Source organism: Lepidochelys olivacea (genome assembly GCF_965140295.1).
Source record: "Lepidochelys olivacea isolate rLepOli2 genome assembly, chromosome: 2".
Classification (NCBI taxonomy): Eukaryota; Metazoa; Chordata; order Testudines; family Cheloniidae; genus Lepidochelys; species Lepidochelys olivacea.
In genome coordinates this window covers 132,467,080-132,491,271 of record NC_140412.1, presented here as the reverse complement: position 1 = coordinate 132,491,271, position 24,192 = coordinate 132,467,080, and positions in this window count along the sequence as shown.

Genomic DNA, 24,192 nt, shown 5'->3' with positions numbered 1-24,192 from the left:
AGTTCAATGGTGGGGTATTTTTGTCTCTCTCCTTTCCCTCTATGCTTTCCAATAAACTGACTCAGTTATGTGGGGAGCATGAGCTGGCTTCAAGGACTGGAGTTTCCAGCTGAGCCAATTTTGGAGAGAAGTGATGAAAGTTCTTCTTTGTTCACTTAGCTGGTTCTGGGAAAGGGGAGGAGAAGAAGAGAGATTGGGTATGTCCTCTCCTGCCATATGCCAAGTGGTTTTTCTGGGGATGGAGATGGCTCAGGGATGAGGATGTCCCACTGTCTGCAGAGCCAAATGGGACCCACCAGAGTGTAAACAATCCCCACCAGCAATGGGGAGCCTCAATTAAGTCCACCCCTGAAATGGATCTCAAAGTAATTCTTCTTCCTGACAATAGAGCAGTGAACATGCCAGTGACTTTGAGAACCATACAGAATGCATAGGAAGCACTTTCCACTCAACGTTGTAATTAAAACTCAAAAAGCAGAAGTGAAAAATTTTGTGCATAAGGTATTTTAAAAGGACAATCTATTGAATGTTGTTAAGGTGCTGAAGCAAAAATACCTCATGTTTCCCCATGAGTGAAATATTTTTCATTTTTGCCTTCAATGGTTTGTGAGAAGAGGCTATTTTTTTTTTGTGTGTTCAGTAGTGAATTATCATTTTACACTAAAGGTTTTGTTCTTTTTGTTTTATTCCCTGCAAGAATAGTGGGAATTTATATGCAGAAAATGCTGAAATGCCTCCTTGAATATATTTTGACTCTTGCTTAGGTGGTGTATTTTATCACATTTTCTACAAACAGCCTTAAAGCTTGTCTATGCTTGAAATGCTACAGCAAAACAGCTACACTGCTGCAGCACTTCAGTATAGACACCACCTACGCTGACAGAAAGGGTTATCCCATTGGCATAGGTAATCTACCTCCGTGAGAGGTGGTAGCTAGAAGAGTTCTTCTGTCAACCTACCACTGTCTACTCTTGGGGTTAGATCAGCCTAACTACACCACTCAGGGGCATGGATATTTCACACCCCTGGGCGATGTACTTAAACTGACTTAATTTTCTAGTGTAAACCAGGCCTTTTATTCTTTTGGTAGAAATAGTCAAATTTGTCTTTCAGTAAGACATCAGCTATCACTTCTCATAAGGAAACAACAATATTTTTGCAAATCTATTTATTTGCTTGTAATAGCTCTTTGAACCACAGTCTGTCACCGTGGGTATGTCTATACTGCAGTGTAAGCCCAGGCTTAAACTCAGGTTCAGGCATAACCCCCCTTCAATATACACCCAAATTGTGCTAATCGAGCACTCAGACCCAGGATCTCATGACCCTGCAGGGCTGCAGTCGGAGGATGAGTCAAGCCAAGACTCAGGGTTTGAGCCCTATTGCTTTGCAGTACAGGTGCATCCCTGTTTGACTCATGTCCTGGCAGACTCCCAGGACATATCTCACAATTCCATGGGCCGACTTCCTTAGTCTTCTCTATCCCAACGATCTCCAATTAACTCAATTGAAAGTGGAAGCCACCCTCCTTTTGCATACAGCAGCAGCTCAGGGAGTGAATGTTAACCCATTGTCGTCTTATCACCGAGCTGCAATCACACCATTGAACAGCTGGATTTGCAACAGAGACCGAACTGAATAAGCCTTTGGCAAAGTGAGCTGCTTCCTGGTCTTCAGAGCACAGACAAATTTTGGTGAATCTCTGCTGCGAGGACGGTAAAACTCTGGACTTCAGCAAAAGCAGCAGGAATGACCACGTGTACCAGAAGATAGCTAAAAAGCTAGCAGTGTTGCACATTTTCCAGACAGGTTATCAGTGCAGGGAGCATATTAAGAGACTGATGAGCGAGTATTTCAAGACAAGGGATAAGAACCACACTTTGGGCAACTTGTCAATATCATTCCTATTTTATGAGGAGTTTGACTGGGTGCTGGGCACTGTGCCCAGGATGGAGCCAACTGTGCTTCACGATGACCTGGTGAGTCAGAATGGTGCCCTGCTGGCTTCTGAATCCAGCATAGGAACTCATGGCAGCCATAGAAGGCTCCAAGTGAGGAGCATAAATTGACTCTGCATATGAAACCAGTCCCACAGCAGGCTGTGGATCAGGTACAACAACTAATTATAGGTTGCCACTCAGAAGAGCTGTTTACCCCTCCCACCCTGCCCCCCAGGAACATGCTGCTGCCAAGCCTGCAGCAAACCCGGTCCAAATAGAAGCTGCCCCACAGCCCAGCAAGTTTCTGACTCCAATTTGCAGTTTCTTACAGTGGCGTGAGGGATTTCTGCTCTAAGAAGCAATGCAAAAGTTAGGAAAAGCCCAAGCTACCAGCATGTGTCGGCAAAGGCTGGACTGTATCACAACACTTTGCTGTTCCCCTACTGCTACACCATGGGGAGTTCAAAATGATGCCTGGGAATTTCAAACATTAAAAACAGCTTTAAAGAATATTTTCTTTGTTTAATGCACAGATGTTTGCTAGAGTCATTTATGTTTTCCTTTCAGTCTAACGGGCTTGAAATTTGCTGCTCTGTAAACGCTCTACAGTCGACAGAGCTGCCTGGAAACAGTGAACTCACTCAATTACAGACCTAAAAGTTGCAATTCTTCAACAAAAAAACCTTCAAAAACAGACTCCAACAAGAAACTGCAGAACTGGAATTAATTTTTAAACTGGACACCATTAAATTAGGCTTGAATAAAGACTGGGAGTGGATGGGTCATTACACAAAGTAAAACTATTTCCCCACGCTATTTTTCCCCTACTGTTACTCACACCTTCTTGTCAACTGTTTGAAATGGGCCATCCTGATTATCAATACAAGTTTTTGTTTTTTTTTTTCCTTCGGCTGATAATAGCCCACCTTAATTGCTTGATCTCGTTAGAGTTGGTATGGCAACACCCTTTTTTCATGTTCTCTGTGTATATATAATCTTTCTACTGTATTTTCCACTGCATGCATCTGATGAAGTGGGTTTTAATCCATGAAAGCTTATGCCCAAATAAATTTGTTTGTCTATAAGCCCTGGTCTACACTACGGCGTTAGGTCAAATTTAGCCACATTAGGTCAATTTTAAAATGAATGCATCTACACAACCAACCCCATTCCGTCGACCTAAAGGGCTCTTAAAATCAACTTCTGTACTCCTCCCCGGCAAGGGGAGTAGTGCTAAAATCGACCTCGCTGGGTTGAATTTGGGGTAGTGCGGACACAATTCGATGGTATTGGCCTCTGGGAGCTATCCCAGAATGCTCCAATGTGACCACTCTTGACAGCACTTTGAACTCCAATGCATTAGTCAGGTACACAGTAAAAGCCCTGGGAAATTTTGAATTTTGTTTCCTGTTTGGTCAGTGTGGCGAGTTCAGCAGCACAGGTGACCATGCAGTCCCCGCAGAATTGCAAAGGACCTCTAGCGTGGACCGAAAGGGAGACATTGGATCTGATTGCTGTATGGGGAGAAGAATCTGTGCAGGCCAAACTCCGATCAAAAAGAAGAAATGCTAATAGATGTGCCAAAATTGCACAGTGCAGGGTGGAGAGAGGCTACAACAGGGACACAGAGCAGTGCCACATGAAAGTTAAGGAACTCAGGCAAGCCTACCAAAAGACAAAGGAGGGAAACAGTCGCTCCGGGTCAGAGCCCCATACATGCCGCTTCTATGATCAGTTGCATGGCATTCTAAGGGGGACCCTACCATTACCCCACCACTGTCTGCGGACACCTGCAAGGGGGGAGTCTCACACAACAGGGAGGAGGATTTTGTGGAAGAGGCGGAGTAGAATGCACAGCAGACAAGCAGTGAATCCGTTCTCTCTGGCAGCCAGGACCTTTTCATCACCCTGGAGCCAATACCCTCCCAAAGCGGGATCCCCGACCCTGAAGCCAGAGAAGGCAGCTCTGGTGAGTGCACATTTGTAACTACAGAACAGGGTTTAAAAGCAATAGTGTTTAATGTTGGATTTGCCCTGAAGAATTGGGATGCATTCGCGGCCAGTACAGCTACTGGAAAAGTCTGTTAATGTGTCTGGGGATGGAGCGGGAATCCTACAGGGATGAAGCTCTCCCGGAGGGACTCTGAGAGCCTTTGCAGAAGGTTTCTGGGGAGGGCTGCTTCACATCCACCCGAAAACCACAGCCCCTCCTTTTAAATGTGAAACCCAACCGGTATTGCTTGCTATAGGAAAGGATGGCACTGCAGTTTGAAACCATTCCCACATGTTATGAAGGCAGAAGAAGCCAACCCCGCGTACCAAAAGGTTTACCATGGCTGCCTGGAAACTGAATTCTGCTACCCAGCCATGTGTGATGTGTCACCATACCAGCAGGCACTCATGCACTGGGAGCTTAACCCAGAATTCCAATGGGCAGCAGAGACTGCAGGAACTACCCACAGTGCACTGCTCTGTAAGTCGATGCTAGCCACGGTATTGAGGATACACTCTGCTGACTTTATGTACTTAGTGGGGACATAAAATCATAGAATATCAGGGTTGGAAGGGACCCCAGAAGGTCATCTAGTCCAACCCCCTGCTCGAAGCAGGACCAATTCCCAGTTAAATCATCCCAGCCAGGGCTTTGTCAAGCCTGACCTTAAAAACCTGTAAGGAAGGAGATTCTACCACCTCCCTAGGTAACGCATTCCAGTGTTTCACCACCCTCTTAGTGAAAAAGTTTTTCCTAATATCCAATCTAAACCTCCCCCACTGCAACTTGAGACCATTACTCCTCGTTCTGTCATCTGCTACCATTGAGAACAGTCTAGAGCCATCGTCTTTGGGACCCCCTTTCAGGTAGTTGAAAGCAGCTATCAAATCCCCCCCTCATTCTTCTCTTCTGCAGGCTAAACAATCCCAGCTCCCTCAGCCTCTCCTCATAAGTCATGTGTTCCAGACCCCTAATCATTTTTGTTGCCCTTTGCTGGACCCTCTCCAATTTATCCACATCCTTCTTGTAGTGTGGAACATACATAATCGACTTTTAGAAACTGATTTTATACAGTCAACTTCTATAAAATCTACCTAATTTCATACTGTAGACGTAACCTAAGGTGCCACAAGAACTCCTTGTTCTTTTTGCTGATACAGACTAACACGGCTACCACTCTGAAACCTGTGTGTGTCTGGGAAACAATCTTCGATTTCCAAATGAGTCCCTTTCAGTTAGAGGTAATCCATGCAATCTGTGGGTCACAAAATCATGTCTCCTAAGTATGAGTGGAATTTCTGTTTTTGTCCAAAACTGTGCCAGGAGCGGGGAGGAGGAAAACTTTAGATTTCTACATGTTTACATGCAACAATAACCAGGTAAGACATGTGTGAGCTAATGCAGCATCCTGTTTAATTCCCTCATGGATTCTGATCCAATCCCAGTTACTGATAACTGCAAATATTTCCTGAAGAAGGAACTCCGTGGAGTTAGTCACATTAATGGAAAGGGCATACTTTCCAGGCCCTCTTCAATAGCTAACTAACACACTCCATTCACAGATGGTCTGTTCAGTCACTATGTGTTTGAATAATTTTTCTGCATGCACTGGAGGTTTGAAATAACATCTCCCTTTTCCAAGAGGGCATCACAAGAACAGTTATGTCTTCCAAAATGTGAAAGGTCTGAAATGGTAGAAAAAGCCATATGCAATTTTTCTAAAATAGAAAAAAGTTTGCATTTTAAAACTTACTATTGTTTCTGCACTTCTGTAGCTCACTAACCAGGCTGAGTCCAGAGAGATTATGTGGACTGAAACATCTCCTTCACATTATATGTTTCAGTTTAGAAATGTAACATTCAATGTCCTTGCTATTGCACAAGAATGAATTCTGAGCTCCTCCATTGAGCTCCTTTAGACAATAACCCTCGTTTCTTGCCCTATTATAGTCCCCTCATTCTCTACTGCCAGCTTCCCTGGCCCAATGTACCTTCATGGACCATTCCAAAAGGAAGTATTTCCATGATGAAGATATGCTCAATGTGCTTGGGAGGGCAGAACAGCAGGTCCTGTTCCAGAAGCAGAGGGACACAAGACTGGAGCAATGGTATGCTGACAGGCAGGAGGAAAGGCTCCGGCTCACTGTGCAGGTGGACAAAATGGATTCAGCAAGGGAGCATCTTCCAGTGTGAGTCTGCTTTGGCAGGGTATTCCTCCTCCTCCTACTACATTACTGTGACATCTCTCCAGTATCTTTGGTAGGACAGAAAACACTGCTGACATGTTCACCAGTGCCTTATGGATACTCCGCCAGTTTGCTGACACAGGTGTGAAAGCACAAGTAAGAGAAGTTATTCAAAGGCACCTCCTCCATATTACTGCTCTGGGAGCACACAGACCAAAATGATTGCTTGGCAGATTGTGTTGGTGGGCCGTTCAAACTTTCAGTAACATGTAGTGCAGGCAGTAAAGTTTTCTCACAGTGCATAAGGGTCGTAGTGCTAGAGAGATAACATTTTGGGAAGGCACTAGGGACTCTGGGATATGATTGGTTTGACTTGGGTCTGCGCCCTGCAGTGTGGACACTAAGACCACCTTGGTCAAGCCTGGGTTAGAAAAATCTTAACATAGGGTTAAGAAACAGTATAGATGCTCAAGCCCAGAGTTCCCTAACATGGGTCAGTTGGCTCAAGTCCCACTAACCCTGGGCTTACATTTACGTGTAGACATACTTTAAGAGGCATGGAGAGATTGTTTGGTTAGAAGTAATCTTATCCTCCCACAAGCTGACCTTTGCACCACTATGGCCCTGCAATCTCTGGGAGCTGGCAATCATGAGCTTTTCAGTAGTTTTTAATAAAACCTGTCATTTGTCGATTAGTACTCAAATTTAAAGCAGATTAAAGACGAATTTGGATATCAAGATACTGAATATCTCACATTGACCATGTTGTAAGTGGCTTTTGATGTGCAACACACTGACTGTATGGATGGTCAGAGCTATAGGAGACTTGCTTTTTATCTACATATTATTTAGCTGGTGCAAATTGGTTGATAAATTGTATAAGTCAATTGCTTAACCACACTTTGGTTCATTATGAAATGTACTGAAGAGATTAAATAACTGATATTAGGTTTATTGCTAAAAGCCAATAATAATAATAATATAGTACAGGAAGAATGTCTCCATGCAATACCAATTTCTGGGAAGCTGTCCCTTGTAGCATTGCTAAATTAATCTCACACAAGTGTGCTCCCAAAGTTACACATTTAAAGTTCTTTTTATAGTCAATATGTTTACAAGTAAAAAGGTACTCAGTGTGTCCTCTGAAATGAGATTTAACCAATCAGCTTTCTATCTTGTTTTTTCTGGGACCATGGGGTGTACCGCTTATCTCTTTGTATCTCTTGGCACATGCATTCAGGTACCAAGTGGTTTGAAGGGACCTCCTAGGTTTGTATGAAGGTAGAATATATGATCTATCTATCCTGTGAAAGTCACTCACTATGTTGCTATGGTAAAACATATATATGTCCTGATCCTAACAGTTTTTCTGTACACTTAGCCCATAGCTTACTTCAGTCAATGCACGATGTTATGGACTATTTGACACGGGAGAACAGAATTGTGGGGAGAGTATAATATATCCAGTTAACATAACTGCCCAGCACTTACATTAATACTATGCCTAATGTACATGAATTAGTTAACAAAAGTGGGGAAGGGGATTTACTAACAAATTTGAAAATATGGGGCCAAATTCTACACCATTGTATGGCCTCCTAACATTGTCCCACCTGTGTAAAGGAATGCTGAATCCAGAGAATCTGAGCAGGTAAGGGGAATTCCCAGTTGACATGGAGCTTCTGGCAGAGGAGGCATGACTTAAATTTCATTTTTTCCAGTCATTGATGGAAATAAAATTAGATTGCTCAAGGGTATGCAGAAACCTAACACAAAGACGTCAAGAACAAGGATGAAGTTGATCCATTTGTAAACTGGAGTGAATATCTCTGGTATTTTTCACAAAAAAAAAATATTTTTGTTGTATTCACCAGACCTAATACCTATTAATGATAGCTGGGATTGTACAGGTCCTGTCACCCAAGATCTGGCTCACATGCTAGTGGATAGAGAAACAGCTATTTTTCCCCATCTGCCTATGAACAGGTTTCAAACTCCTTGAAGGCAGAGTTAAAGCTGGTCTTTGATCTGTCTGGGAGTCCCGTGATTTGATGGCTTAAGGGGTATTCTAGCCATGAATAAGTCATTCAGGAAAAATACAAATTCCATTTCCTATAAAAATCTTTGTATTATAGTGTTGGGCGTGCAAGGCTGAGGGCTCATGTTACTTTGGCCAAACAGAGAAGACCTCCTGAAGGAGTCTTCTACATGGATTTTTTCAGATTCTGACCTTAAAAAATATCTCCCGCAATCTGAAATTAATACAAATATTAACACCCTGCAAAGCCTATTGTGCATATTTCTTATCTCATAGGGACTAGGTGCCCAGATTCCCGCACTGCTAACCTTCCTGAAGATCTCCATGACCAGGTGCATTTAAAAGAAAGACAGGTTTATTCTATATAAAGTGTCCTGTATTTTATTAAAGTGCTGAGAAAATGACTGTCTAGAATTTTGCTTGTATTTCTCATAATTGAAAAGTCTGAGCAATCAGCTTTAATGTTTGTTGTACTAGCAATTATTGTCAAGCTTTTACACAGATGGCACATTGTTCTTTTGCTAAAAAAAGGACCTGTCTTTGAAGAATTAAAAACAACATTGATTGCTTATATACTGAACATTCACAATCCCAAATTATTTAAGCACATTGATATGAAAACACATTTTATAGTAAATTAGCCCTTATCCTGCCATACCACACTTATCACTGATTTCTGAAGAAAGCAGTGTTGCAGCCTTTTAAATAAAAGTTCAGAATACTGAATGAGGGAGGATGGTCTTGTGATAAAGGTTTGCACTGTGTCTCAAAATATTTGAGGTCATTTCCCTGCTCTACCTCAGACTTCCTGTGTGACCTTGGTAGATCCCTGAATCTCTCTGTGCCTCAGTTCCACATCTGTAAAACAGGAATGATAATGATGCATGTTGTTTTCCATCTTTTGTCTGTTTCATCTGTTCAGATTGCAAGGTGTCAAAAATATAAAGGGAAGGGTAAACCCCTTTAAAATCCCTCCTGGCCAGAGGAAAAATCCTTTCACCGGTAAAGGGTTAAGAAGCTAAAGGTAACCTTGCTGGCACCTGACCAAAATGACCAATGCGGAGACAAGATACTTTCAAAAGCTGGGAGGAGGGAGAGAAACAAAAGGTTTGTGTCTGTCTGCCTATGCTGCTTTTGCCAGGGACAGAACAGGAATGGAGTCTTAGAACTTTTAGTAAGTAATCTAGCTAGGAATGTGTTAGATTATGATTTCTTTAAATGGCTGAGAAAAGAACTGTGCTGAATAGAATGACTATCCCTGTCTGTGTGTCTTTTTTGTAACTTAAGGTTTTGCCTAGAGAGATTCTTTGTTTTGAATCTAATTACCTTGTAAGGTATCTACCATCCTGATTTTACGGAGGTGATTCCTTTACTTCTATTAAAAGTCTTCTTGTAAGAAAACTGAATGCTTTTTCATTGTTCTAAGATCCAAGGGTTTGGGTCTGTGGTCACCTATGCAAATTGGTGAGGATTTTTACCAAACCTTCCCCAGGAGGTGGGGTGCAAAGCTTGGGAGGAAAGACGTGTCCAAACTACGTTTCCCAGTAAACCCAGTTAAAGTTTGGTGGTGGCAGTGGAAATCCAGGGGCAAAGGATAAAATTAATTTGTACCTTGGGGAAGTTTTAACCTAAGCTGGTGAAAGTAAGCTTAGGAGGTTTTCATGCGGGTCCCCACATCTGTACCCTAGAGTTCAGAGTGGAGGAGGAACCTTGACACAAGGACTTCAGGACAGGAACTGTGTTTGTTTGCACAGGCCCAAGCACATAGGGGCCCTGATCTCATCTGAGGCCTTTAGGGGCTTCCATAATTAGGTGGGGAGTAGATGAATACCGTTTCAAAATAAGCCATTTGTACACAGTGATGTCTGAAATATTCCAGTCATTTCCTTTCCCAAGCATAAGGGTGTGATGCTGCTGGCAAATGTGACCTCTGTTGTTGTATCACTGTTTTGCCACTGGGCTAATATCAAGGCTGAGCAATTGGCTCCTGGTACAGGAGATTCCATCAGCTAAGGCTGCAGAATTTCACTTTGGATGAGATTGAAACAAGGCAAATCTCAGTTTGATACTCCACTGAAGCAGTGATGACCATAGCAAATAATTGTTGCAAATCTCTTGTACAATGATAGATACATGTATTAAATTCTAGGGGTATATTAAAGGCTGCAGGAGCAACAATAATTACCTTCTTGTTTTTAAAAGTAATTAAGGAACCAACAAAGTCTAGGATAATAATAATGGCAAAATACTGGCACAATAATAATGATGATTAATCATGGGTTTTCTAAATATTAACTGGTTGAATTTCATATTATGGCATAATTCAGAGAAGGGATTTATGGATTCAAAAATATTGCTTCTTAGAATATATTATGTTCTTGCCTACAAGAATGGAGAGGATTCTCAACACAGCCTTAAGTAATAGAGAGTGAATACTAGAAATGAATGTAGTTATCTCCCCTTGGAGTAACATACAAATGATGAATTTCACAGGGTAGATTTTAGAGCTATGAAAAATGATAACAGGAGGCTGAAGGGTAAAACACTTGGAACCCATGTGTAGCCCACACAGCCCTGAATGGGTTAATGTGGACCTGAGAGGTCAGTTATGTTAGCTGGATGCACCTGGAGGGAGAGGCAGACTAATTGATCATGAAGCCCAGCTGGGCAGAAGTGGGCTGGTTATTATAAAGAGAGGATGTCTGTAGCAAAAAAGGGTTGTAGGTAGAGGCTCTGTAGTTACTCTTTCTGGAAACAGAAGGCAGGGGAGGAAGAGAAACCTAGGGAGAAGATAAAACCTGGGATTATAGCAGTGAAAGATAGGTCAACCCTAAGATGCTGTAGGGCAGCAAGCCTGAGAGAGGCTGTGTAGGAAGAAACCCCAGAGAAAGCAGCAAGGGATAGGACTGTAAAAATCTTGGCTGCTGGTTATAGGGTCCCTAGGCTAGAACTCAGTGTAGAGGGAAGGCCTGGATTCCTCTACCAGCTACTGGAAAAGTAGCATAAGTCCTGATTCTGCAGACAAAGACCTGTCACCAGGTCTTGAAATTATTTGTTGGACTTTTGTTTGGTGAAATTTGTGATGATTGTGATAGGCTGGAGAGCCAAGTCACAGAAGGGACTCCACTGCTGCAGGGGAATGAATGACTGTTTGCAGGGAGCATCAGAGCATAAGACAGCTGTATATGCCATGCCTGACCAGGAGGAGGCACTCCTACCGTGAGTGAATCCCTTTCTACTATGGAATCAGAATCATATATTAGAAGCACAGATGTTTTGTCCACTAATAAGGAAAGATAGGATGGAGAGAAAAATTTACTGGGATAAACTAATTACAGGAAATTACTAAGGGATGAAGAAATATCCTGTGAAAGGGAGAGGGAAGGGAGTTCTCTTCTAATAACACAAGTTATTCCTTCTTTGAAAACTAGAAGATAGAACTGGTCAGGGTTTGGTTGTTGTTGTTGAAATTTTCCATAGACAATTCTCTTTGTTGAAATTTCAACAACAACAAAGCAGCTGAAAATCTAAATTTCTCTTTTGAATGGAATTTTTCAGGTTTTTCCATGAAACGTTGCATTTTTTTCTGTGGAAAGTCATGCAATGTGGCTTCTACCATGAAAAGCTGTTGGAGAAAAATGTTTGTTCAAAAACTCAATTTTCTATCAAAACAGTTTCAAGAAGGGAAAAAAAATGTCAGCCCTAGACAAACTATCTTAAACATAGTGCCTCTTTAACATGGTAAGGTTTTTCCAAAAAGTTAATAAATAGTTATATAAGGTTATTGGGCCATAATGTGATATTTTTCAAGAGCTCAGTGTTGACCTAACTTTACCCTTATAGAAGCCAACAGGAAACTCCTATTAACTTCAAATGGGAGCAGAATTAAGCTAATATTATGGCTTTATTTTTGAAAATCAAACAAAGTTCCAAGAATAATTATCAAGTCCTTTATAAAAATATGTATTAATACTTAGCTCTTATGAAGCACTCCTATGCAATAGACCTGTAAATGCTTTGCACAGGGTTGTGAGTGTCTTTATTCCCATTTCTCAGCTGGGAAAACTGAGGCACATAGGATGAAGTGATGTGGCCAGGGTCACACAATAGGTCATTGGCATAACTTGAAATAGAACCTAGATTTCCTGATTCCCAATCCGATGCTTTGCCAGTGCTGCCTCTCACGTCCATTCATGGTGCATAGGTGTAAATTGACTACACAAGATGCAAGACGTTGGAGAATCAGGTTCAAACACTTGTAGTCAATAGCTCTTTCTCAGAGTAAAGGAGACAAAGAGGAGCTGGTCATTTGTTTGACTAAAGGAACTGTATTGAGGCTAGTATTTTTAACACTGTGATGGGTGTGTATAAACACCAAACCAACTGGGAAAGGTTCAACTGCCCCTGAGACATCTGAGCCCAACCTTGTTACACCTCGAGGGTGTGCCAGTCTCAGGGAAGAGTTACAAAAAAAGGAGTTAAATGCAGGAGGTACAGAGGAGTTGTGGTCTACTGTTCTTGCTCTCTGGGAAGTGCCTGACAGAAGTCAGGCTGAGGGAGAACTGTGGGAAAGTTACAAGGGTGGAATTAACTCCTATGGTGCACCTTGAAACAAGGGCAGGACTCCAAGATGGCAGCCTTTTGGCTGAAGTTCCTTAAAAGAGTGGATCATGGGGGAGAGCCTGAGATGGACTGAAAGATCAAGCCAGTGATGGAGGGAAGTTATATTTTTTTGTCCCTTGGGTTTTGCTAAGGGACTGCAGAGGACAGCCCTGTGAGCTTCTGCTTCTCTGGAGAAGAGAAGAGGAGCCCAGGAGGGGTGGAAAATACTATGTTCATTACCACTGTTTCTTGGGCCTGGACAGTATTTTTCTGGGACACAGGAAGGCATTGAACTGCTGTGTGATGTAGTCTGAGGGCCCACCAGAGCATTGAAGTGCTGAGGAGGAGAGTGAGGTATTTGCTGAAATGTTGTGTCATCCTGAGGTGGAGCTCCAGACTATAACTGTCACAAATATTAAAGACTTGGAGAAAGAAATGGAAAGTGAGTTTGTAAATGTACTGATGGTGACACCAGCTTCTGTTTTTTACTATTATCATTCAGGTGACTGTAAATACACTAGGGGATTATGCAGCATAATAGCTGACGTTCAGCTAAAGTCCGTGTTCCTTTGCAAAAATACATTACACTTCTCGGGTATGCTGATGGAGTCTTTGAAGAGGAAAAGAAGTTAGAAGTCATTGGATATTTCAGTGAAGTGTCCAGTGTACAATAGTAGCCAAATCTTTTTAATAAGGTGCTGCCATGCACTTGGGAAGTGACATAAAATGATACAGAAAGAATGATGTATTGAACAATATATCTTCTGGGGTTATCTAATTTAGTCACCATTTTTGAAAAGGGTCATTTTGAAAATTTTAAATGATTCAGGGAAGGGAGATAGTTGGACTTCTATATGATGAGAGCTAGCAAAAACTAAGCTCATTTAGATTTGATAAAAAGATTTAGGGAAGTTAATCTGAGATGTAAAAAGTCATTAAAATATATTGGACACTTATTGGTACCACCTCTATTCTTTCCCATGAATGAAGAATAACTAAACTAACATGCAGTAATTTTAGCAAAAATAAAAAAGGAATTAGCCTTTGGACCAGCAGAATTCATTGCTGTAAGAGGTCATTGAGTCAGATAAACTGGGTCTGATGACATTTACAGTTGTGCAAATTAAAGAATAAACAAACCTCATGTTTCAGGATATAAAATGATCGTGTTCTTGGGACCAGGAAGAAATTTCTTCTTCATGTACAGCATTGCACAATTTAGCCAGCTGCATTATAGGAATGAACTTATTCACAAATTATTCTTCAAACAAAATATTCTGTTGTCATCATGCCCTTTTAAGTAGACTAAAGAACTTGCATTCTTGTACAGGGTAAGAAAATGTACTGGGAGAGATTGGTTCCATGTTTCCATCATTCTCTGTGATATGAGTATTTCTGGGAAAGAAAGATGCAGTGTTGTAGCTGCATGCAATTAGGTGAACTCTGAAATCCTTTTCTCCCTCATATTAAGGAATGTATAGTAATAGATGCTATACACACAATACCCTTGCCAAGTGTTACAGAAATGAGCAAAAGGAAATTTACGTTTTCTGTATCATGAGGCAACATTGTTTATATATAAAACATCAGATTTCTTCAGTGGCTTTTCATCTACACAGGCAGGACAGTGGTCTAGTAGATCGCTTGATGTGCACATCAAGTGATCAATGTCAACACAAGTGGGACATAAAGGATCCATAAATTCTACCCCTACATATGGATATATAGATCTGTTTGGTTAATGGGGCAACTCAATATGGCCCCACTTCTGCTCAAAGGGTGGGGAAATATCTTGGCTATCTGAATGCTTCTGATAATTTTAGGGTTATAGGGACTCTCACCAATATATTACATATTTTTTCCACATGTAAGATACAGTTCAACATTTCAGATATTAAGATCTTCAGAACCTGCCATGGGAGCCTCTACTAGCTCTACCTGAGCTTTTGGATCTTCTCTAAGGAACAAGGCCAAATTTCACATCCAAATCCAGCATTGACTTGCAATACTGGTTTCTTGCCTAATACTTACAGCCTGTACCAACTTAGAGCATTATCTCTAATCACAATCACAGCAGGTACCTAGTAGGAAACCTTGTGCTTTAGAATTAATGTATATTTTGGTAACGCTTATGTAGAGCAATCAGCATCCTCTTTCAGAGACAAGAAATATAATGAACCATGGAAGGACAGCAAATATCAGGACATACTAACAGCTGCTGCAAATCAATTTACAACTTTATTATCAAAATTACTGCCTGGAACATATTCGAATTTTAGACATTTTTGGTACTATCATGTTAAAGATAACATATCAAATCCCTGTTCAGCTTTTTTGTTCTAAAATATAGAAAAGTCATTAGCTTGACTTGGTCCATGCACATCTGGCCCTCTTAAGAGAAAGTAGATTCCTCTGCTTCCCCGTACATTTCTTTTAGAGATTTACTGTTTTGGCTTCTGAATGGAGACTACACTATATGGACAGATTAGTATGATAGCAACCTACCACAGCCTGTGAGTGCTGCACACTATACTGAGAACTCTGATCAGAAATATATTTGACTAATAATGAATCTTTTGTGGCATTGAAACATCTCACTGTGATATCTTATAAAATAATGTCTTTGAACTTTAGAAACAAGACTAAGTCTTTAATATATAAAGATGTGTAAATTAGCCAGGTGAGGTTATATGTGTCATGTATTCATCCTTGGTAACAAATGTAATACAAAATGTAAACCTGTATTTCAAAACTATTTTCAAAAATTCTTATTAGGCATTTCCTTTAATGTATTTTTTTCACTCAGTGTTTTTGAATGACTTAAAATATTTGAAATTAGAAAAGCCATGAATAGGTTCTTCTTTTTAATAGCAGTCTTCCCAGAAACTGTCTTATCTCAATACACATGCAGTGGTGTTTGTTAAAATGCTTTAGGTCATTTTTTTTATTGTCTTGGTTTTTATCCATTGCATACATCAAACTCCCCCTAATATTTTGTTTCTCTAAATAGGTGCCATTTTCCATCCTTGCTTATGTTGTTCTGTTAAATTGTCATAACCTGGGAACATTTTTAAACTACATCCAAGCAGTGATATGGGAATTCAGCCTGACTTTCCAAAGGTAACCTTTCATGGAAGAAAATGAGCTCTTAAACCTAAGCACTACATCAAAATTGTTTTGGTCCCCAAACAATTATGTATATTGTTGCTGTATGTTTAATGAGTCAGTCGAGAAATGCATGTCCACTGTTGTGAATAGCCACATTTCCTATGTCCTATCATGGTGCAATTTTTACTTGATAACTTTGCCTCATGAAGCCCATTTTATCAGCAGGAAACAAGGAAACTTCCATACATCATTTGATAGCTCATGCTGTGTGTGAATTAACCTCCCATCAGAAATACTTCTGTCTGTGCTAAATTCCAGGAAATAAGCATGAAAACTGGCAAATAAACAATATAAAAAGTTAGTATTCCTTCTGTGTGCTCCAGTAGCTCACTGTCTCAATTTGCTTGCTTGTATTTTCTGGATCCTTGTCTTTATAGTTAAATGCTTTCAGCATAATGCATTTTCTTTAGGGGGGGAAATGTTTTAAAGTGTTCGGTATCTGGGGTTTGGTTTTATTTCTTGTAAATCTTAAGACACCATAGCTCTTCAAACCAAATTAGGAAAACAGCATTATTACTTTCTACTGTATAAAAGTCAGCTTGGTGTGGGATTTGTGCTTAATATAAAGCATTTGAACTTTATTTTTGTAGCGATCTATGCTTCATCATATAAAGACAGATTTTAATGAATGTCTTAACTATGGAAAATGCTCCATAGCTTGTGAAAATATCTATTGGGATGGTCCAGCACTTCATTACTCATATCCTATGTCAAAGTAACATTAAAAATATTCATGAGCCACAGATGTTAACCAAAGACTATCTGCCTTCTCATTAAGGTAGTCTCAGGGAATGGGGTTTGGGCAGTCAGACTGGAAGAGGCTGAGCCAGAGTTAATAGCCATGAACTGGGAGCAGTGTGAGGAACAAGGCAAGAAAGTAGGGAGCTGGGACTAGGAGCAAGGCAGTCTCCACAGCCGGTCAGAGATCTGTCTTGTTGCACAGAGAATTTCCTTCCTCTGTCTGGGCCAATTAGAGGTCACAGGATAATCTGCCAGTCAACTCTAACATGCACAGCACTTCCTACAATGATTGGTCTCTCAAGAAGTATGGTGCATTGACCATCATAGCAGTAAAGAAGCAGTGCTTCCCGAGAAGTCTGCAGACCTGGATTCAAGTTCCGGAAATCTTTACGGATAGTATGCTAATATTCTTTTTTTTTTTTTTTTTTAAAAAAAGCGGACAATGAGGAAAGAATTCATCATCAGTAGCTACATTTTCAATACTTACATGTGAATTAGCTCTTTAATCCATGCATAGGAAGCCCAATCAAGTAATCAATTGAGTAGAAAGAATCTACTGACCGCAGGAAACTGAACTGGTTTGGGACCAAAATTCCTAAACTCCCTTCATAGGGGAAGAGTACAACAATAATTCAAGCATGATGTAAGGATTGTGCCTGGAAGATTAAATATCTCTAAGGCTATACCTGTACTATGGACCTTACTGTGGCACAGCTGTACCATTGCAGCTGCACTGCTGTAAGGACTCCTGTGTAGTCGCTTTATGCTGGCAGGGGAGAGCTCTCCCACCAGCATAATTAAACTACTCCCAAAGAGAGACAGGCGCTATGTTGGCAGGAGACACTCTCCGACCAACAGTGCTGTCCACACCGGCTCTTTTGTCATTGACACTTTTTTGTCAGTAATGTGTGTTTTTTTTTTTTCATACCCCCAAGTTTTGCTGACAAAAGTGCTAGTTTAGACAAAGCCTTACTGTGCTTGATCCTTTGTCCCTTATATTAATCTAGAATAACTGCTTGTTGCATCTTGCTTGCATGATTTTTCACTTTTGCAAGTATAGAAATGAGAATCATGCAGGAAGAAGGGGGAAACCATGCCCTTTAGATATGCAGCACTTTTCCCTTAATTACCAACAATATTTAAAAAAAATTGAACTCCCTGCAGTAGAGCTTTCTTTGCATTGCTTTAGAAGTGATGGCAAAAAGATGCTAGTGGACCTAAACCAGAAAGTCACTAGCAGTCGTGGCTGATCCTGACTTGTCCTTCCCTTTCCATACTATACAGCACTCATTCTTTCCCACTGAGCCACATTGTCCAACAATTCTGGGGCTCATCTGTCCCCCAACACTGTCACAATTCATTGCTGTGAAACCAAACAGTTTGTAGTTAACTATGATTTGAGCAATGAAGGTGCAGATCACTTGTTGCCCAGCTGAGAACTTGTTACAACAGGAGTTTGAAGTAGTTATGAGGAAGAGGTAAAATGCCAGCCCTTAAAGAAAAGGTATACATGGTCCTGCCCCTTAAATTTTGCAAACACAGTCCTTGTTGTCAGAAGTCGGTTAAGTGACCACTGGCTAGATGGTCAATAGATATTATTTTTACTGTTGAAAAATTGATCAATAGTTCAAAAATGTATTTTGTTACGACTCTGTAGTGGCCATTTGGACTGTCTGAGAAGATACAGTTTCTGTAAATAAAAATGTTTAAGAGCTTACAAGTTAACCATGAATAGCTTTTAGAGTGTAAACCATGAACAATTTCTCCCAAATATCCTAAGTACAAGAAATTTCTCTCCAAAAATAAGAGTATAGATCTACCTATATATTGTCACAAGTCACCACTGGTTTCCTAGTGCAAATTCCTAGTGAAAGGTTTTTCTCCCAATTCTAGTCAACTAGTCTTTGGAAAAGGACAACCAATATTAGACTGTTCATTTGGGCCATAGCTCATCCAAACTGAAGTCAACAGACCAGAAACCAGTGTAGACCAGTTGAAGAATTTTAATTGCTATTATCTTCTCCAAGCAATGATTCAGTCACATACTTAGTATAAATATTTTTTTTAAAAGAACACTTTTTTAAATTCTGCTTCTGAGAAAGAAGAAGAATTCATAAGCGAGGTATTTAAATGTCTGTACATTTATTTCTAATAAGTGTGGGTCTATCCTGTCACTGTATTGGTTCATGAGGGTCATGACTAGGGCTGGTCAAAACTCAGTTTGATTTTGATGTAATGTCCTGCAAAAAATATAATGAAAATAAAAAATTCAATTTAGTTGGAACAGCTTTTTCTGATAGCCTGTTTTTTGGGAAAAATATAAATTTCCAATCGGCTTTAGTTATGACCAGACAACTGCAGAAAGACACAGGCAGGGTGAGCAGCAGACACAGAGCTGTGTATATCAAGGACAGGGAAGGTACCTTTAAAAGGAAGAACCGAAACCAACAGAATAATATATTGCACTTCCTCATCAGGATGGGAGGATAACTGATGTTTGTGAAAGCTACATCAGTGGCAGCTAGAGGGGAAGCAGAAAAAGTAGTTGGCCAAAATTTCCTTTTCAATTTGGACTAACCCTCAATTAGCAGTAGGTCTGTTTTGAAAGCTTTTTCTGGTAAAACTTTTCTACCACTGAGCCTGGGAAGGAGGGAGAAAGGGCAAGGGACTTTATGTACGTCATAAAATGATTTTTCACCCTCATAAGCCAAAAGTGGTTGACCAGGTTTTGTTAAAACTTTCCAAGGGAGTAAAAATGTCTTTGAGTTGATACCAGCCATGTGATCTCTTCCATTCCTGTTATACCAAAAATCAAGGCCCTGACCCTGAACAGTTAAAGTAAAATGGGAGTTTTTCCAGGTCTTCAATAGAAGCAGGATTGAGTCCCAAATGAGAGTACATTTCTAGATTCTTATTCCGATTTAGTTTCATCAGCAGCAATTTGATTCTTAGCTTCCTGGTAAAGCACTATTAAGACTGACTCTTATATAGCACATGCATGTACAAGCTCATTTCTTTTCTTGCACAGACTGTTTGTTTTTTTTACTGATATTTTCAACTTGGCTGAATAGAAGGAAAATGTTTGGTCTAAACAGAAGGTACAAACTGAGTGATAACTACATCCAGGAATAGCAAAATACTAAACACAAACGGAGTGAGACATATATTCCTGTATTTTCATTACCAGAAGAAAATTAGATTGAGACACTTCTATCAGAAATATTTGTCTCTCAAGATTATGTACAGAATATAATTGTCTGCAAAGTGCAGTGGTTAAACAATAAGGCCATCCCAAACTCATGCCAATAATATCTTGTTATTACTCTGTCTTATTACTGTTATGCCTAAAGCATTCAACAAATATGTTTAGGCATTGTGGCTGTAAATAGTAAGAGATTTGCCTGTAGTAAGAACTTACAATCTAAATAGACAAAATATGATAAGGAAACAGACACAAAGGTGAAATGACTTGCTTAAGATCAGCCAGCAGGCCAGTGCTAGGAACAGAAATGAGGTCTCTTAGATCACAGTGAGGGACCCAACTGCTGGACCATATTGCCTCTGATAGATTGGCTTTGTGCTGCACTTACGGTTGACACAGAAGCTCCACTCTTTCCAATGGCATCCCTATTTACATAAAGCTCTGTATTCCTAACTCGAATAAAATGCTGTGCCAGAAGTATGAAATCAAGCAATGGTGACTAATACACTTTAAAGGGTTAAAAGTACCATAGGACTTCTGAAAAAGCACAAAAGTGCATATTTGGGGCACTGTTTCCTTGGCACTCTTTTGGAAAAAACCTTACATCTTTTGCGTTTTTGTGTATCTATTTTAAGTTGTGATGGCAAAGCTTATACAACAGGTGTTAAAAGTGAGAACTGGAAATATAAGTTAATTAAAACTGAAAATTTGTTCCAAGTTAAGCATATAATTGCTTTAAATGTTTGTGTGTAAATGTCATTATCTTCAGAGGAAATTGTAATGCAAAAGATCAGAAACCCAGGAATTTCAGTAGTACTTTGCTTTGAGTCGTTAGTTTTCTTTGGACCTTCAGCTTGGAGACTAATGCGAAGAAAGCAAAATGCAAGATAATTCCATAAACTCTTGCAAAGCAAAACCAATAAATTCTTGCACAGATCTCCATTGAGGCTTGTTCTGAAATGCTAATTTTAATATAAATTGAGTTGTCTAAGTTGCTAAATGCCTTATGTTATAAAAATGGGAGAAATCCCATTTTTTTCCCCAACTTTCTGTGATAGGTAATTACTCTGCAGTGCTGACAGTTACAATGCTGTCTAGATGTCAGGAAGCATTTCATTAAAATGATTTTCAGTGTGTGTGAGAGAGTACTTAAGTGTATGTCTAAAATATTTTTATCCCAGAACAAACTCAATGAGTATACACTGACAGTTCACTATTTCAAACTCTGATCCAGATAAAATCTAATGGGGAAACCAATAATTCAAAGTTAGGAAGCCTTCATAGAATCATAGAATATCAGGGTTGGAAGGGACCCCAGAAGGTCATCTAGTCCAACCCCCTGCTCAAAGCAGGACCAATTCCCAGTAAAATCATCCCAGCCAGGGCTTTGTCAAGCCTGACCTTAAAAACCTGTAAGGAAGGAGATTCTACCACCTCCCTAGGTAACGCATTCCAGTGTTTCACCACCCTCTTAGTGAAAAAGTTTTTCCTAATATCCAATCTAAACCTCCCCCACTGCAACTTGAGACCATTACTCCTCATTCTGTCATCTGCTACCATTGAGAACAGTCTAGAGCCATCCTCTTTGGAACCCCCTTTCAGGTAGTTGAAAGCAGCTATCAAATCCCCCCTCATTCTTCTCTTTGTTGTAGTTTTGCTTAAACTGACAAAGTAAAACTAAGGTAAATTCAGATTCAGGCTTGCTTATTTAAAAAAAAAAAAAAAAAAAAAGGTGGTCTAGTTAATTTTGACTCTGAAACCATATAATGGCTCCACCCCACAGCACAGTACTAATAGGTTTTTCTCTTGCACTTAGAATTGACAAGTTGTCAGTGTTTAGTTCTATGTATGCTATGAAATCAGCTTTATTAAGCACAATCAGAGCAAAAGAAAAATTGACCCCTGTACTCAGAAAGCTTAAGTTCTAACAAATTTCCTTATCACCATGGAAAACATTAAAATTACTGGAAAGATACCATATTATGAAGCCAAAGTCTACTCAGTCTGAATTAAACCATGTACAAAAACTCATTAAGCCAAGTGGATTTATCTAATCAGTGTTAAAGCTTATTAAATGAACACAAAATCAGCAAGGAGGTACTTATCAGTTCAATTTGACCCTAACTTACACTTGAGTATCTTAATGATTATATCAGCAACTTGAGGCTTGGGATAATGGTGAATTTTGACCTTGCTTGTTAATGCTTGTCATTAGGCAGTATATTTTTAGTGCAATGCACAGTGTCTTGCGATTCCCAGGAATATTAGCGTGAGCTGCTCTGCTTAACTAGAGCTGCGTCAAACTTTCACAGCAAAACTGAAAATCCAGTTAAACTTGTCAGATTTTGGGTTTCATTATAAATTCAAAACTTCAGTCTCATCTACACATTTCCGAGAAAATTTGTGCAGAAGTTCAAGAAAATCTGAGTTCAGGTTCCAATCTGAAACTAGGAAATTTAGGTGGACTCAAATGAGATTGTCTGTCTGTAGTTTTTAGCTCAGAGAATTTACACTTCTAGAATTTGGCTTTGATTTTGATTAAGGAGGAACAAATAATTGTAAAATCCTCCATCCATATAAAATACTTCTCTTGTCAATAAGCCTGTCTTCTTCTTTATAATGTAATTGCATTGTTCACATCTGCATATAAGAGATTAGCATTACCACAACAGGGGTGGTCTGACAATGACATGGATACATATATACAAATAGTTATTAGATAAGGTGCCCTATATGGCACTTAAGAATGTGACCTGTGTCTTGGGTTTTGTCGGATTAACAAAACTTCCCATGCCCTGCGAATGTTCCTCTATACAACTCTTCACACGGTGCTCTTACCAATACATCATTCTGGAACCACTTAACTTCTCGTTAGAAATCTCAGAGAAGCAACTTTGTTTTAGAATGATTTGTGCTTTTGAACTGTGTTTTTGATTGCTACAATTGAGCCAGAGATTTTTTTTTCCAAAGCTTCCTACCTGACTTGGATACCTGATTCATATTAGTATTAATGGGAAATGCCAATCTAAAGCTTATTGGCAGCAGAGAACACCTCATACTTTTAATATTAGACATGCTTGTATTCTCCTGCCACACCCACAAGAAAGAGCAAATACTAGGGGACACAGTCTTGCCAAGCAGATCACAGCCATGACTAGTATGCTAGCTTCAGGATTTGTCTATGGAGGAGGTGATTAATCCATATTAATTTGAGTTAGTCTGATGTGAATATGCCTGTAGGCACATGATTCAATTCATTACAGCTCGCTAACTCTGAATCTATTGTGAACTCTGGAATTCCCTTTCAAAGTACTAAGTTCAGTGCAAACAGAGTGAGTTTGATCTCTCATTTTGTGTACATGCAATGCTGCTGTGTGCTCCTCTAGCAGTCCTCCAATTGCTATCACCCACTGTTGGCAGGTGGCTGTTACTGACTTTTGTGTCTTCCACTGCTCTGAGGGAAGTTGACAATGTCCCCTTCTTTGTCTAAAATTCTGTATGCCCTGTAACATGCCTTCATTCAGCACAAGATATTTACTTTAAGGATAGGAAAGCCTTACAGCTCTAAAGAGATTTTCAAAGGTTTAGCTAGAAAGGGACTAGGACCATATGACATTCCCTTGGTGTTATCTGGACTGGTGATCTGCTAGGTCATTCCAATCCTTGACTCTGGGAGCCAGCCTTACCCTGCTCTGCTGTGAGAACCCCCCATGTCTGGGCTGTTCATGCACAGCCTCTGGCATGTAAGCTGCTTGGATTGTGCAACTGAATGACACTAGCCAATATCTCCAGTCCCAGACACAATCCTAGGAACCTCTGTCTTGCAGTGTCTAGTTATGCCCTCTGGACACAACAAGCTTATATGAGTTTGTCAAATTAACAAAGAAATTGATATGTACCACACTTGTTATTCCAAGGGGAGTCTCTGACATGCTTCAAACCAAATGCAGTGCTTCAGGTAGAATAAACAAACAAATGTATTAACTACAAAAGATAGATTTTAAGTGATTGTAAGTCAAAGCACAAGTCATATTTGGTCAAATGAAATAAAAGCAAAACACATTCTAAGCTGCTCTTAACACTTTCAGTGTCCTTACAAACTTAGATGCTTTTCACCACAGGCTGGCTGGTTGCCCTTCAGCCAGCCCACCCTGGATCAGCACTTCAGTCACTTGGTGGTGATCGCTGTAGATGGAGGTGGAAGAGAGGAAAAGCTTGGCAAACATCTCTCCCTTTTATCATGTTCTTTCTTCCCTCTTGGCTTTGCCCCACCTGCCACACCCTTCAGGGTCAGGTGAGCATTACCTCATCGTAGTCCCTGA